Source organism: Prionailurus viverrinus, chromosome C1 (genome assembly GCF_022837055.1).
Source record: "Prionailurus viverrinus isolate Anna chromosome C1, UM_Priviv_1.0, whole genome shotgun sequence".
Classification (NCBI taxonomy): domain Eukaryota; kingdom Metazoa; phylum Chordata; class Mammalia; order Carnivora; family Felidae; genus Prionailurus; species Prionailurus viverrinus.
Genome location: NC_062568.1, coordinates 109,807,337 through 109,820,579, shown reverse-complemented (window position 1 = coordinate 109,820,579; position 13,243 = coordinate 109,807,337). Strand labels below are relative to the sequence as shown.

Here is a 13,243-nt window from a genome sequence, read left to right as displayed (position 1 = left end):
TGAACACACTGCACTGGCTGGGAATTGAACCCAGGCCTCCACCACTGAACCACCAATGCTCCCCCAAGATGTGCTGTACTAGGTCAAATCAGAAGGAGTCACCGGAAGGACTTGGAAAAAGCAACGGTAAACTAGATTTTCGCAGTACTCACTGTGGACAACATTGTCAAAAAACAAAAAAGACACCCAGAGCAAAGGCTTGCATAGGAGATTTAATGTCCGGCAATGCTGTGAAGTTTTGGCTTCATGGCCAAATCCAAATATAGGATTTGGAAAAGTCTAATTTTGAAGTCGGCTCTTTACAAGTTGATAACAGAACTCTGTAGAAAAACATCAGAGATTCGTGTTGTTTCTGGTCTCTGGTCCATATCTGCCGTGGACCCATGGAGAGTTGATTTTCACTTGCTGACACATTCTCTTTGCCCACCCATTGCTGGGTGCCTCCCAGACCCTTTCTTCCAAACTTTGAGATGAATATCAGTTCTCTCCCCCAAATAGGTGGTCAGGACCCAGTGACGGTTCAGGAGGCTGGACTGGTGTGTCTAACTTACTCCAGAAGATCTGGGCGATAACTGAGGTTCTCTCCCTCTATGTCTCTTTTGAGTCCCTGGAAAAGGCCAAGGATTGAATCTTGCTTTTACATTTTTCTGCCTGACACAGACCTCTATTGAAGCAAAAAAAAAAAAAAAAAAAAAAAAAAAAAGAAAAAAAAATGAAAAATCCTCCTAGATTTGCTCCCTTCATCACATGTTCTGATCTGGCCACCCGGAAAGGTTGGTTCAAGGGGAAAAAAAAAAAAAAAAAAAAAGAGAGAGTAAATTACGGGTACTTACAGATGCCAGGATATTACCCCTCTATCTAATTTAAAACTTTCTTTGCTTTTTACACTTGTCTGATATTCATGTTTCACTCTTTTATCCTTTTGTTTACAATTAGCCTGGCATAGATTTTTCATACTCTTAATATTTAACCCTTTTCTAATATACTGCTATATCTGGAAGTTATTTTTTTTATCCAATCTGAGAAAATTGGATCCATTATAATCCGCAGTAATTGATGTTGTATTGGGGATTCCTGTCATAGTATTACTTCCACCACCTCAGTGTGTGGTTTCTGTTTTGCTTTTTAATTTTTTAATTTAAAATATTTATTATTTATCCATCTATCTATCTATCTATTTTTCTTTTCTTTCTTTTTTTTTTGAGAGACAGTGTGAACAAGGAAGGGTCAGACAGAAAGAGAGAGAGTGTATCCCAAGCAGGCTTCACACTTAGTGTGGAGGGTGTGGGTGGGATTTAAAATAATTTTAAATGTAGATTGGTTCACTTAAAATCTATTCCATCCTCCTAGCTGAAGAGGTTGAAAAATTGAAAAAATTGTATTTCTCAGATTCCCTTGCAGGTTGGGTTCAGGATAGAAATTAGATGCACTCAAGAGAGTTGGCAGAAGTGAGGAGAGGCAACCTTCTCACCGCTGTTGCTGATGGTAAGTAAGTCAATAGGGTTATGGAACCATGAGTGTTTAGAGACACTTTTGGTTGACAGTCACATTCTGGATTCTAGTCACTAGTTGAGTAGGTGTGAAAGGTGGTGGTATTGGCAGAGTTGAAGCTTCCTGATTCCAGTTAAGAAGGAAAGCCACAGTTTTCTATATACCAATGCTTCTGCTACTTCTTGCGCCCAGGGGTTGCAGGGAGGAGATAAGGACAAGGGAGGAAAGCACCTGAGCAGAGCAGAAAAATATTCTCAATGTTTATAAATAAAAAATGTGGAGGGGAGCCTGCGTGGCTCAGTAGGTTAAGCGTCTGACTTCAGCTCACGTCATGATCTCATGGTTTGTGGGTTCGAGCCCATGGTTTGTGGGCTCTGTGCTGACAGCTCAGAGCCTGGAGCCTGCTTCAGATTCCGTGTCACTCTCTCTCTGCTCTTCCCCCGCTTGCGCTGTGTGTCTCTCTCTCAAAAATAAAAAACAGGTCTCTGGGAGCAGGTTTCTGGGAGGTCATATTGTTGATTGGGTACACCATGATTCCCTAGTGTTTAGTATTCCCTAGCCTACTATGTTCAGGAGATGAATCTGAGAAGACTCCTAAGTTTAAACGTCAAACTTCAATAACTAAAGCTCCTAGGATTATAGTATAGTACAGTATCTTAAATATAGTATAGTAGAGTAAGTATAATATAATATAGTGATATGATATGATATGATATGAATGATATAACATAATATAACATAATATAATATATTAACAATCCTGGGATAGGAGAGATTTCTCAGAGAACAAAATTGGCTTAACCATAAAAGAAAAACTATAGACAAATTAGATTTCATTAAAAAAACTTATGCTCATAAAAAAACTATAAAAAGTGAAACGGAAAGCCATACTGGGAGAAGCTTTTTGAAATACATGTATATAACAAGTGACTCAAATTCTGAATATAAAAAATGCTTAGAAGCCAATAGTAAAAAGTCAAGTCATCAATCAAAGGAATCAAGGCTCAGGGTGCCAGGTTGGCATAGTCGGAAGACCATATGACTCTTGATCTGAGGGTCATGGGTTTGAGCCCCACAGGGAGCACAGAGATCACTTTAAAAAAACAAAAATTTAAATATTTTTAAAAAAGGAACCAGGGCTCTTTGGAGAAATGGCTGATTTTGGAACTGGGGCAGGAAATACACAGGGAGACCCTAGAGCGTTTTGCAATACGATAAAATAAGAAAGTACCAGAGAAAAAAACAAACTCCACAATGATGGGGGTATGCCAAAGGAAAACAGAAATCAACTGAAAATGCTCACAGTGGCTGAAACTGAAACAATCTGGGCAACAAAATAAATAAAATAGTATTGGATTATAACCCCAAAATATAAAATAAATATCGACATGTCCATACTGATATAAGTAAATAAATAAATGAATAGGGAAAACAGACAAATGCCCCATGCAGAAGTATCCCAAATTAATGGAGATACTCCACCCTCCTTAAAAGTGTGGGCTACTCTCAGTGACTTCCTTCATCTCATGGGCAAAAACAGTGATTTTACAGTGGAGAAGCCTAATAAACACTTCCTCAGCCAACGAATCAAGATTAACATCAACAGTGGTAAGTCATGCTAACAGTACATACTATTAAGAAACAAAACTCAACGGAGTAAATTTGAAGGTTGAATTAGTCTTTTTAAGTGATTCATGAATCATGAAGCATCCCAACCAGCAATCAGAGGGGAGCTCTGCTGGGCTAAACCAAAGGAGATTTTTAAAAGCAAAGAGAAGGCAGAGAGAATGAAAGAATGGAAGGAAGGAAGGTAGGAAGGAAGGAAGGAAGGAAGGAAGGAAGGAAGGAAGGAAGGGAGGGAGGGAGGAAGGAAGAGGGAAGAAAGGAGGGAGGAAAGAAAGAAGGAACTTATTAGCAAGGAATGTATTATTTAGGCAAGGTTGCCCTCCTAAGGTGAGAGGAAGGGGTCTATCAGTAAAGTTCCCAGTATTGACCAAGAAATTCCATGCTGACTGGTTAACGGTTATGTTTCTGGGGAGTTAAAACGGTAGGTAGGTTAGGTATTCAGTTTTGGTTTACTGACTTGGGGCCTTAACCTCAACGATGCCATTTTGGGCCTGTGGTTTTCTTTTTAACAATACCCATTATACAAAGTGATAAGAATGGTACTTTACCTCCCCAAACCCCTAACCCCAGTTTGATCATGAGAAAAACATCAGACAAATCCCAGTTGAGAGACATTCTACAAAGTATGTGACCTGTACTCCTAAGGATTTTCAAGGTCATCAGTAACAAGAGAAGTCTGAGAAATTGCTAGTCAAGAGGAGCATGAGGAGACATAAACTGAAGGCACTGGGATATTCTGGGTGGAATCCTGGAACAGGAATACGTCATTATGGGGGCCCCTGAATCAAGATATATTCTTAAAAATATGTCATGACAAAATTGGTCTTACACTGGGAAAACAGTTGATTCTCATTGGAAAATAAATTAAGGGGCACCTGGGTGGCTCAGTCGGTTAAGGGTCTGACTCTTGATTTCGGCTCAGGTCATGATCTCACAGTTCGTGGGATGGAGCCCCACGCTGCCAGGGAGCCTGTTTGGGATTCTCTCTCTCCCTCTCTCTGCCCCTCCCCTGCTCCTGTGCATGCATTCTCTCACTCTCTCACCAAATGAATAAATATTTTTAAAATGTTTTGTAAAAAAACAAAACAAACAAACAAACAAAACAAAACAAAGGGAAAAGGTCATTATGTAAAAACCAAGGAAATCTGAATAAAACATGAACTTTAGTTAACACTAATATTGGGGCGCCTGGCCTAGGTGGCTCAGTCGGTTGAGCGTCTGACTTCAGGCCATGATCTCACAGCTCGTGAATTCGAGCCCCGCGTCACGCTCTGGTGCTGACAGCTCAGAGCCTGGAGCCTGCTTCAGATTCTGTGTCTCCCTCTCTCTCTGCCCCTAACCCACTTGCATTCTGTCTCTGTCTTTCTCAAAAATAAATAAACATTAAAAACCCCCAATAATGTATTCACTCAATTATGACAAATGAACCATTCTAATGTAAGATGATAATTATAGGGGAAACTGAATGCAAGGTATATGGGAACTTTCTATACTATAATCTCAACTTTTTATAAATCTAAATCTAGTCTAACATAAAAAATTTATGTAAAAAGTAAAGAAAAAAAAAAGTCAAGCCAATTAAAAGTAGATAAAACACTTGAAATCTCTTCACAAAAGATTTCTCTATGACCAAAAGGCATAAGAAAGAATTCTCAACACCATTACTCATTAGAGACGCAAATTTAAAATACTGTGATATACCATTACATACCTCTCAGAATGGCTAAAATTTAAGAGACAAAGAACACTCATGCTGACAAAAATGTGTAGCAACTTTATCTCTTGTTGCTGGTGAAAGAGTAAAGTAGTACAACCATTCTGGAAAACTGATAGCTGCTGCTTCTTAGTTGTTTTTTTTTTTTAACGGTTATTTATTTTTGAGAAACAGAGAGACAGAGCACGAGAGGGGGAGGGACAGAGAGGGAGACCCAGAGCTGCAAGCAGGCTCCAGCTGTCAGCACAGAGCCCGACACGGGGCTCGAGCCTAGGAACCCGTGAGATCATGACCTGAGTCGAAGTCAGAGGCCCAACCGACTGAGTCACCCAGGCGCCCCGAAAACGGATAGCTTCTAATAAAGTTAAATATACAAATACCTTCTGGCCTAGCAATTCTATTCCTAGGTTTATACCCACACAAAATGAACGTACAAGTGCACAAAAAGATTCCTGCAAGAATATTCATGGCAGCCTTATTCACATTATGCAAAACTGAAAATAGCCCAATTGTCCATCAACTATAGTGATCAACACATTGGAATAACACTCACCGATAATACCAAAATGATCTACTGATACACACAACAAAGTGGATACATCTCAAAAATATTATGTTGCGTGGGAAAAAAAGCCAAACACGAAAAGTATATTCATTTACGGGAATTTCAAAAGGAGGCAAAATTAATCTATGGAGATAGAAATCAGAATGGTGATTGCTTCAGTGAAGGTAGGGTGAGGATTAACTGTGTTAAAAAACAAAATTCAACCAAGTAGATTTGAAGATTTAATGGGCTTTATTAAGCCATTCATGAATCAGGCAGCGTCCCATGTGGCCAGAAGAGAGATGTCCCAAGGAGTTGTACCAAATGGAAGGTTTTCAGAGGCGGGGGGGGGGGGGGGGGGGGGGGGGGGAAGTCGGGGGCAAGGAAGTTAATTAGCCAAAGAAAAGAAAGTTATTGAGTATTTTCAAGGACTCCAACAGAGAATACTACATCTTTGTCAGCAATATTTTTCCATCCCTCTAGGGATAGAGGCCAAGCTATGAATTCAGGTACCTCAGGAGTATGGTTTGTTCTGGCACAAATCAATAGTCAGGTTTGTAGAATCAGATGTTTTTTTCCAAGCAAAGGGCAAAGAGATATGGTAAGACTTGACCATCAGCAATGAGGGTCACGAGAAAAAATATGTTAACCCAGGGGCTAAAATTTATTCGTAACAGCAGAGGCCCCTGTAAAAAGAACTTAGATAAAGACAATTAGATATTTTGACCTAGTATACGAGTTTCAGGCAAGAAGTAAGACATTCAGTCCATATGGCAAATAACCTACGAAATCAGCGAGTTCTTCCATAGTATAGGGTTTTACCAGCAACGGAGTCTTACTGTGTGTAATATAGCGAAAAGCATCAGGATACTTATTAGGACAAACACCAGCCCAAATACCTCAATCCAACACTCCTTCATGATTAATTCCCCAAAGAATCTGAAGGATGTTAAGTTAAAATGCCAAATATAGGCCCATTTGTGGAATTCTTTATTTCATGCAAAGAGGTCCACGAGAAGGAGTATAAGGACACAGGTTACAAATGCTGTCATATTACTTCATAGAAAAATACATAAGGGAGCTTCCCAAACCAGATGATTACAAAAAGTGTTATACAGAAAATAACAAGTTATTGGTTTAAAAAAACAACAACACAGTACCAGTCAATTGTGCCTCTTGGGGGCCCTAAAAATATTTCCCCTCCCATATTGCTTCATGAGATTTGTAAGTTTATCAACTGCCTGGTGGGTCAGCTGATGAGTCACTTCTTCCCCACCCCCTCCCCCCCGCCCCCTCATGTTTATTTATTTATTTTGAGAGAGAGAGAATCCCTCAAGCAGGATCCGAATTGTCAGCAGGGAACTCGATTCAGGGTTCAAACTCAGGAACTGTGAGGTCATGACCTGAGCCTAAATCAAGAGTCAGCTGAGCCCGACTAAGCCACCCAGGTGCCCCTGAGGAGTCATTTCCATCAGGGATCTTTCCGTGGACTGTGACCAGACAGGATTCCTATTTGGGCCATACCATAAATCAGTCAGTGGACTGAAACTACAACCACTGGCAGCTCTAAGGTTTTTTCTTTGTGGGATACCCTGGATTGAACATCCTTAAAAAGGAGTTTTAGATTTCCTTTCGGGAGATCATTTATGTTACCTATGAGGGCCTTGGTTTTGATAGATTTTAAGGCAATGGTCCTTGGTGCTCTACCAGCCAAAAATTTGTCTTTAGCTCCTCCTGAATCTAATTTGTATGTATGTATGTACGTATGTATGTATGCTATGTCTGTAAGGGAGAGTGAGCGTGAGTCGGGGAGAGGCAGAGAGAGAAGGAGAGAGAGAATCCCAAGCAGGCTCTGCGGAACCAGACACCAGGGGATGGGGCTCAATCTCACTGGACCCTGAGATCCTGACTTGAGCTGAAATCAAGAGTCCGATGCTTAACCAACTGAGCCACCTAGGCACCCCCTCCTGAGTCTAATTTTGAATGTCCAGGAACCTTAATAATGGCCAAGGTGGATGCAAGTTTGTCAAAAATATCAAAAAGTCTTAGACACCGGACTGTATAGGATCACAGAACATGAATCAATAGTTAATTATGTATTGGACCACAACGACAATAAACGATTTTAAAGGCAAATACCAGGACATTACATAGCTGAGCAAACCCCATAAGAGACCTGATAAAGCACTGAAAATTATTTTGATAAAACACAAAATCTTTGCTTTCCTTTTTTAACCTCCTCTCAGGTGCAGAACGATAGTACAGGAAAACTTTGTCGTTTTAACAGAGGAAAAAATATTAATATTTGGTTTGATATAAGTAAATTACAATATGAGATCCATTAATTAAAAAAAATTTTTTTAACATGTATTTATTTTTGAGAGACAGAGCATGAGCAGGGGAGAGGCAGAGACAGAGGGAGACACAGAATCTGAAGCAGGCTCCAGGCTCCAAGCTGTCAGCACAGAGCCCGACACGGGGCTCAAACTCACAACCATAAGATCATGACCTGAGCCGAGGTCAACCACTTAACTGACTGAGCCACCCAGGCACTCCTAGATCCGTTAATTTTATATGTTCTTCCTGACATTGTTCTGCTAGACTGGGAATGACAGAACAGGCAGGGCCAATAGGATTCCATATTGCTGAAGAGGGTTGCTCTAGGTTGAGTAGGCAGAATAAAGATTTAAAAGATGGGACAAGTTCTAAACTGAGGGCAGATGGTATAAATATCAAAGAAGCCATCACCAGAATCCCAGCCTTGCAAGTAGTTATAAAACATGGGGAAGTTTTTGGGGCACCTGGGTGGCTCAGTCGGTTGGGCATCTGACCTCGGCTCAGGTCATGATCTCACAGGTCGTGGGTTCGAGCCCCGCATGGGGCTCTTGTGCTGACAGCTCAGAGCCTGGAGCCTGTTTCGGATTCTCTGTCTCCCTCTCTCTCTGCCCCTCCCCTGTTCACCCTCCGTCTCTGTCTCAAGAATAAATAAACATTAAAAAAACAAAAAAAACATGGGGAAGTTTTTTCAACAAAGCTTGCCACCTGGCTATGAATCTTAAAAGACAAGGCAACAAAGGATGAGCCCATCAAAGAGTGATTGCAGCCTGGCCTTGAGGAGTCACCGCTGTGTGTGCAGAGGACAGAAAGGATGATTGTTCTTGTACTGGCATTTCAGCTGGCCACACAGACCCTTTGTTGCTCAATTTACTGTGGTATATAAGCAGTGGCTCTCAAATATGTTGGATCATTTCACAGCAAGAAATATACTGTGTAGTGTGTCTCAGCACATACTTACACACATTAAACCATATAACTAACTCAAGTATAAGTTTAATAAATGGACAAGTATTGCCTATTTTCAGTATATGCCATGTAGGTACTCTAATTTTTACTTTTTTAATGAAAATTTTATTTTTAATTTATATATAGATAATAAATACACCTATCATAAAATATGTATCGTCCACTCATCTGTATAAACAGATATGGATAACATTTGTATTTTCTACTTAAATAAGTGTTCGTCATAATTCATTGATGGTCTGTGACCACAGGTTGAAAAACCTGAAGTTACAATAAATCCTTCCACAGTAGGAGAAAGATCTTATGGAAGTTCACTGATTCTTCTCTTCCGAAGGCACACCTGCTGGCTTGTCTGCATTCTCTCAGCATCCACGCATGCAGTTTATGCAGAGTTAACATATGCTTAGTATTCTAAGTTTTCTCATTGGTTCATTTGTATTTTAACTCCTTTTCCAATCTAATTTTTAATCATTTTTTTTTTAATTTTTTAATATTTATTTATTTTTGAGAGAGAGAGAGAGAGAGAGAGAGAGAGAGAGAGAGAGGGAGGGAGGGAGAGGGAGCTGGGGAGGGTCAGAGACAGAGGGAGGCACAGAATTCGAAGCAGATTCCAGGCTCTGAGCTGTCAGCACAGAGCCCAAGGCGGGGCTCAAACTCACCAACTGTGAGATCATGACCTGAGTCAAAGTGGGATGCTCAACCAACTGAGCCACCCAGGCGCCCCCTCTTTAACCATTTGTAATTTTTGCTTTTCAGTGACTATTAGGAAGCAGGCAATTGTGAACTGTCTATCATAAATTAGCATCCTGTTGTATATTAGCAAGCTTATAAATACATTTCAAAATTTTTAGAGACATACTCTTTCTCATAATAATTTTTTGGTAAAAATGGAAATGCCAAAAGTAGATAAACTAAGCTTAGCATTTAATATTTATCTATTTTGGAAATAATTTAGATATTCAATGAGTGTCCATTATTTGGTTTATCTTAGTATAAACTTTGATCTTCTATTTATTTAAACTAAAACGTTTATTTAAAAATTTTTAAGTTTTTATTTATTTCTTTTGCGGGGTGGCGGGGGGGGGGGGCGGCGAGAGCAGGAGAAGTTCAGAGAGAGAGGGAAAGAATCCAAAGCAGTCTCCATGCTATCAGGCTGTCAGTACAGACCCTGACTGAACTGGAACCAAGAGTCCAAACGTTAACCGACTGAGCCACCTAGGCACCCCTAAATTACTTGTTCTTAACAATTATACTTGGATAAGACATTAAACAGCTAATCATCATTTTAAGTTATTTCTTTTGTTGATGAATTTTGTAACATAGAGATAACATGAGCTTATTTGATTAGTAAACTCAGGTAGAAAAGGCAGTTTATCTGCATTCTATTTAATGTTGATAACTCTAAAGATATTCTTGTTTTTATTAAACCAACAAACTTGAATTCGTTTTTATTTATCAAAGATTATCCTAGACTATATGAACTTGGGTTACTTTTTAGTCTATTTCTGAGAACTTTAGGAATACTTAATAGATACAAGTACTTGATATTCCTCAAGCCAATTAAGTAGAATTCTTTTTTTTTTTTTTTTAATTTTTTTTTCAACGTTTTTTATTTATTTTTGGGGCAGAGAGAGACAGAGCATGAATGGGGGAGGGACAGAGAGAGAGGGAGACACAGAATCGGAAACAGGCTCCAGGCTCCGAGCCATCAGCCCAGAGCCTGACGCGGGGCTCGAACTCACGGACCGCGAGATCGTGACCTAAGCCAATTAAGTAGAATTCTTTTACAAATTAATTTTGGCAATATCATCCCAAGACAGTAAAATACCATATCTATAACATGCATACACACACACACACACAGCTCTTACAGCTTTCTTTCCTTCTTTCTTTCTTTTTTTTTTTTTTTTTAAACTCTAGCCATGTCTCAGGTAGGAAACCCAAAAGAATAGCTGGACCCAGGGGTGCCTGGGTGGCTCAGTCAGCTAAACCTCTGATTTTGGCTCTGGTCATGATCTCATGGTTTGTGAGTTCAAGCCCCATGTTGGGCTCTAAGGGGACAGCTCAGAGCCTGGAGCCTGCTTCAGATGCTGTGTCTCCCTCTCTCTCTGCCCCTCCGCCCCCCTTGTTCCTGCTCTGTCTCTCGCTCTCAAAAATACATAAACATTAAGAAAAAAAGAATGGCTGGATCCAAATTATGTTTCCAGCAGATGGACTAACTTAAGGTTACTTGCTCAGATGACCAATCTTTTATTAAAAATGTATTATTGGGGCGCCTGGGTGGCGCAGTCGGTTAAGCGTCCGACTTCAGCCAGGTCACGATCTCGCGGTCCGTGAGTTCGAGCCCCGCGTCGGGCTCTGGGCTGATGGCTCAGAGCCTGGAGCCTGTTTCCGATTCTGTGTCTCCCTCTCTCTCTGCCCCTCCCCCGTTCATGCTCTGTCTCTCTCTGTCCCAAAAATAAATAAACGTTGAAAAAAAAAAATTTAAAAAAAAAAAAAAGTATTATTATTTGCATGAATCCAAATTATGTTTCCATAATTTTAAGGTTACCTGCTCAGATGTCCAGTCTTTTATTAAAAATGTATTATTATCATTATTATTTGCATGGATGAGCAATCTTTTATTAAAAAATTGTTGTTATTATTATTATTATTATTATTATTATTATTATTATTATTTGCATGCTATCAGGATCCTTTTAGAGCTGTTTTGGACTTATTTTGTCCTTTGCATACTAATCAAAGAACGCATTCCACTGTCTCAAAGAGGTTTGGAATCCTCTTTTTTAAGGGTGCCCCTTAAGGTGGACTTAACTAAAACAGAGGTTCCCCAGAATGGCTATTGCAATTTTAATTTAAACAACACTTGTCCTAAAACAACCAGCAATCACAATCCCCGCCCCCCACCCACACACACACACACACACACACACACACACACACACACACCCTATGAAACAAAAGAGTACTCATCAATAGTGAAACCCCTCCCTCCAGTGGCATGATGGGCATCTCCTCTCTCTCTGGGCACTCACCCGCCTGATCCCAGAGAAAGGCAACGACCTCAACCAAAAGGAAGGAGGGAGGTCGGTACCTAAGAGGACTCACGGTGCGAGTAGAAGGCTGTCCGTATGTATACAAGCTAGGAGCGGTGAGCACTAGTCTCCTGTAGAGACCGCACCCAATTCCAGGAGACACCGGTCCTGCCTTGCTGAAATCACCTCAGGTCCTGCTTCTGACAACAGGCTGTCGGCCTAAAATTGTCACAAGGCAATAATTAAGCAAGACCATTTATTTGGGATCAAAGAATCGCAGTTCAGCATACACAGATGTGAAGAGCAACCCAAATAGTTGTTTAACGAGAACTTTCGATTGGTGTTAATGGCAGAAAGCGAATCTGGACGGAGTGTAATTGATTGCTAAGGCTATCACTAAGCAAAGTCTCTGACTGTAGCAAGTTACAGGTTTTGCGGCTCAGTCCTTGTAATATTTGGTGTTTGGCACAATTCAAAAGTTCCCAGTTCTACCCGGTGGAGACGTGCCTGCACAAAGCCCATCTCCTTAATGGCTTCCTGGCTCCATTTTAAAACCCTTTCATGCAAGTGACCCCATTTCATTCCACCTTTCAGATTCCTTTTTTTAACAACAGGAAAAGAGGTCTAACTTTCGGGACTGATGTAAGTTTTTCGTAATTTCGGCTAGATACCAGTTACATTTAGCAAAACTCACTGGGCGGTGCACTTAACATTTGTGAACTCTATGTTCAGTCATTCACTGTTCGAAAAAAAATGTTATCAAGTGAAGATGTTATTTTATTTGTTAGGTTTTATTTAAAGTATCCGTTGGAGTTCGAACTCTCATTTCATCTCGTTTCTTAGCTCGTCTAAAAAGGCCCCAGTGGCGCTTGAAACTTCTCAACCAGAAAAGCCTCATCGTTTCATTTTTGCAAAGACACCAAATACAAGGCGGCACCTCCCTCACCTCCTTCCAGACGTAGGGCAGTCAAGCATCTCAAGACGACCGAGACTTCAGCATGCACGGCGGAGGTTCCCTTTTTCTCAGCGCAGAGCTCTGGAATCGCGGGAAACCGTGCTCTCGTGCCGCAGGCAAATGGGGCAGCTCGCGCAGGTTTAAATCTAGCATTCGCCACCACCTCAGGAGACCCTGCTTTGAGCGGGATTGGAACCGAGGCTGCTACAGGTACAACGCAGAGCACTAAAGAGCTATGAGCCGGCTTGCAAATGCCGTGCTTTAAGCGGTCCTAAAGGCCTTCATGATATCTTGCTGCCTTGCCCCCCCCCCCCTCGCCCCCGAGCTACAAGTCTAACACCCTTTTCGTTCTTTCCCGTTCTTTTCCCTTCCTTCTCCTTCAACTACGATACAAGACCCATTCTCATCTCTCCGGGATCTGGCCCCTTACGGCTGCCAGGCCGCCGAGGAGGTCTTGTTGACCCAGTACGCGCCTCCGCAGCTTCCCTGCCTCCTCTTTGCGGCTCCCTTTTCCCTCCACCTGCTGTGGGCCCCCGGCCCACGCCGACCCCCCACCCACCGCACTGAGCACTTAC

At 41.2% G+C, this 13,243-nt stretch overlaps 1 long non-coding RNA gene across 1 annotated transcript; it reads right to left on the bottom strand.

Annotated features, from left to right (window-relative positions):
• Positions 1-227: 227 nt before the first annotated feature.
• Positions 228-12,911, bottom strand: LOC125171574 (uncharacterized). Its single transcript, XR_007154405.1, has 3 exons — positions 12,660-12,911; positions 11,787-11,932; positions 228-757 (listed from the first exon to the last, which is right to left on the bottom strand). It is a non-coding gene; the product is annotated as an uncharacterized LOC125171574 (long non-coding RNA).
• Positions 12,912-13,243: the final 332 nt, after the last annotated feature.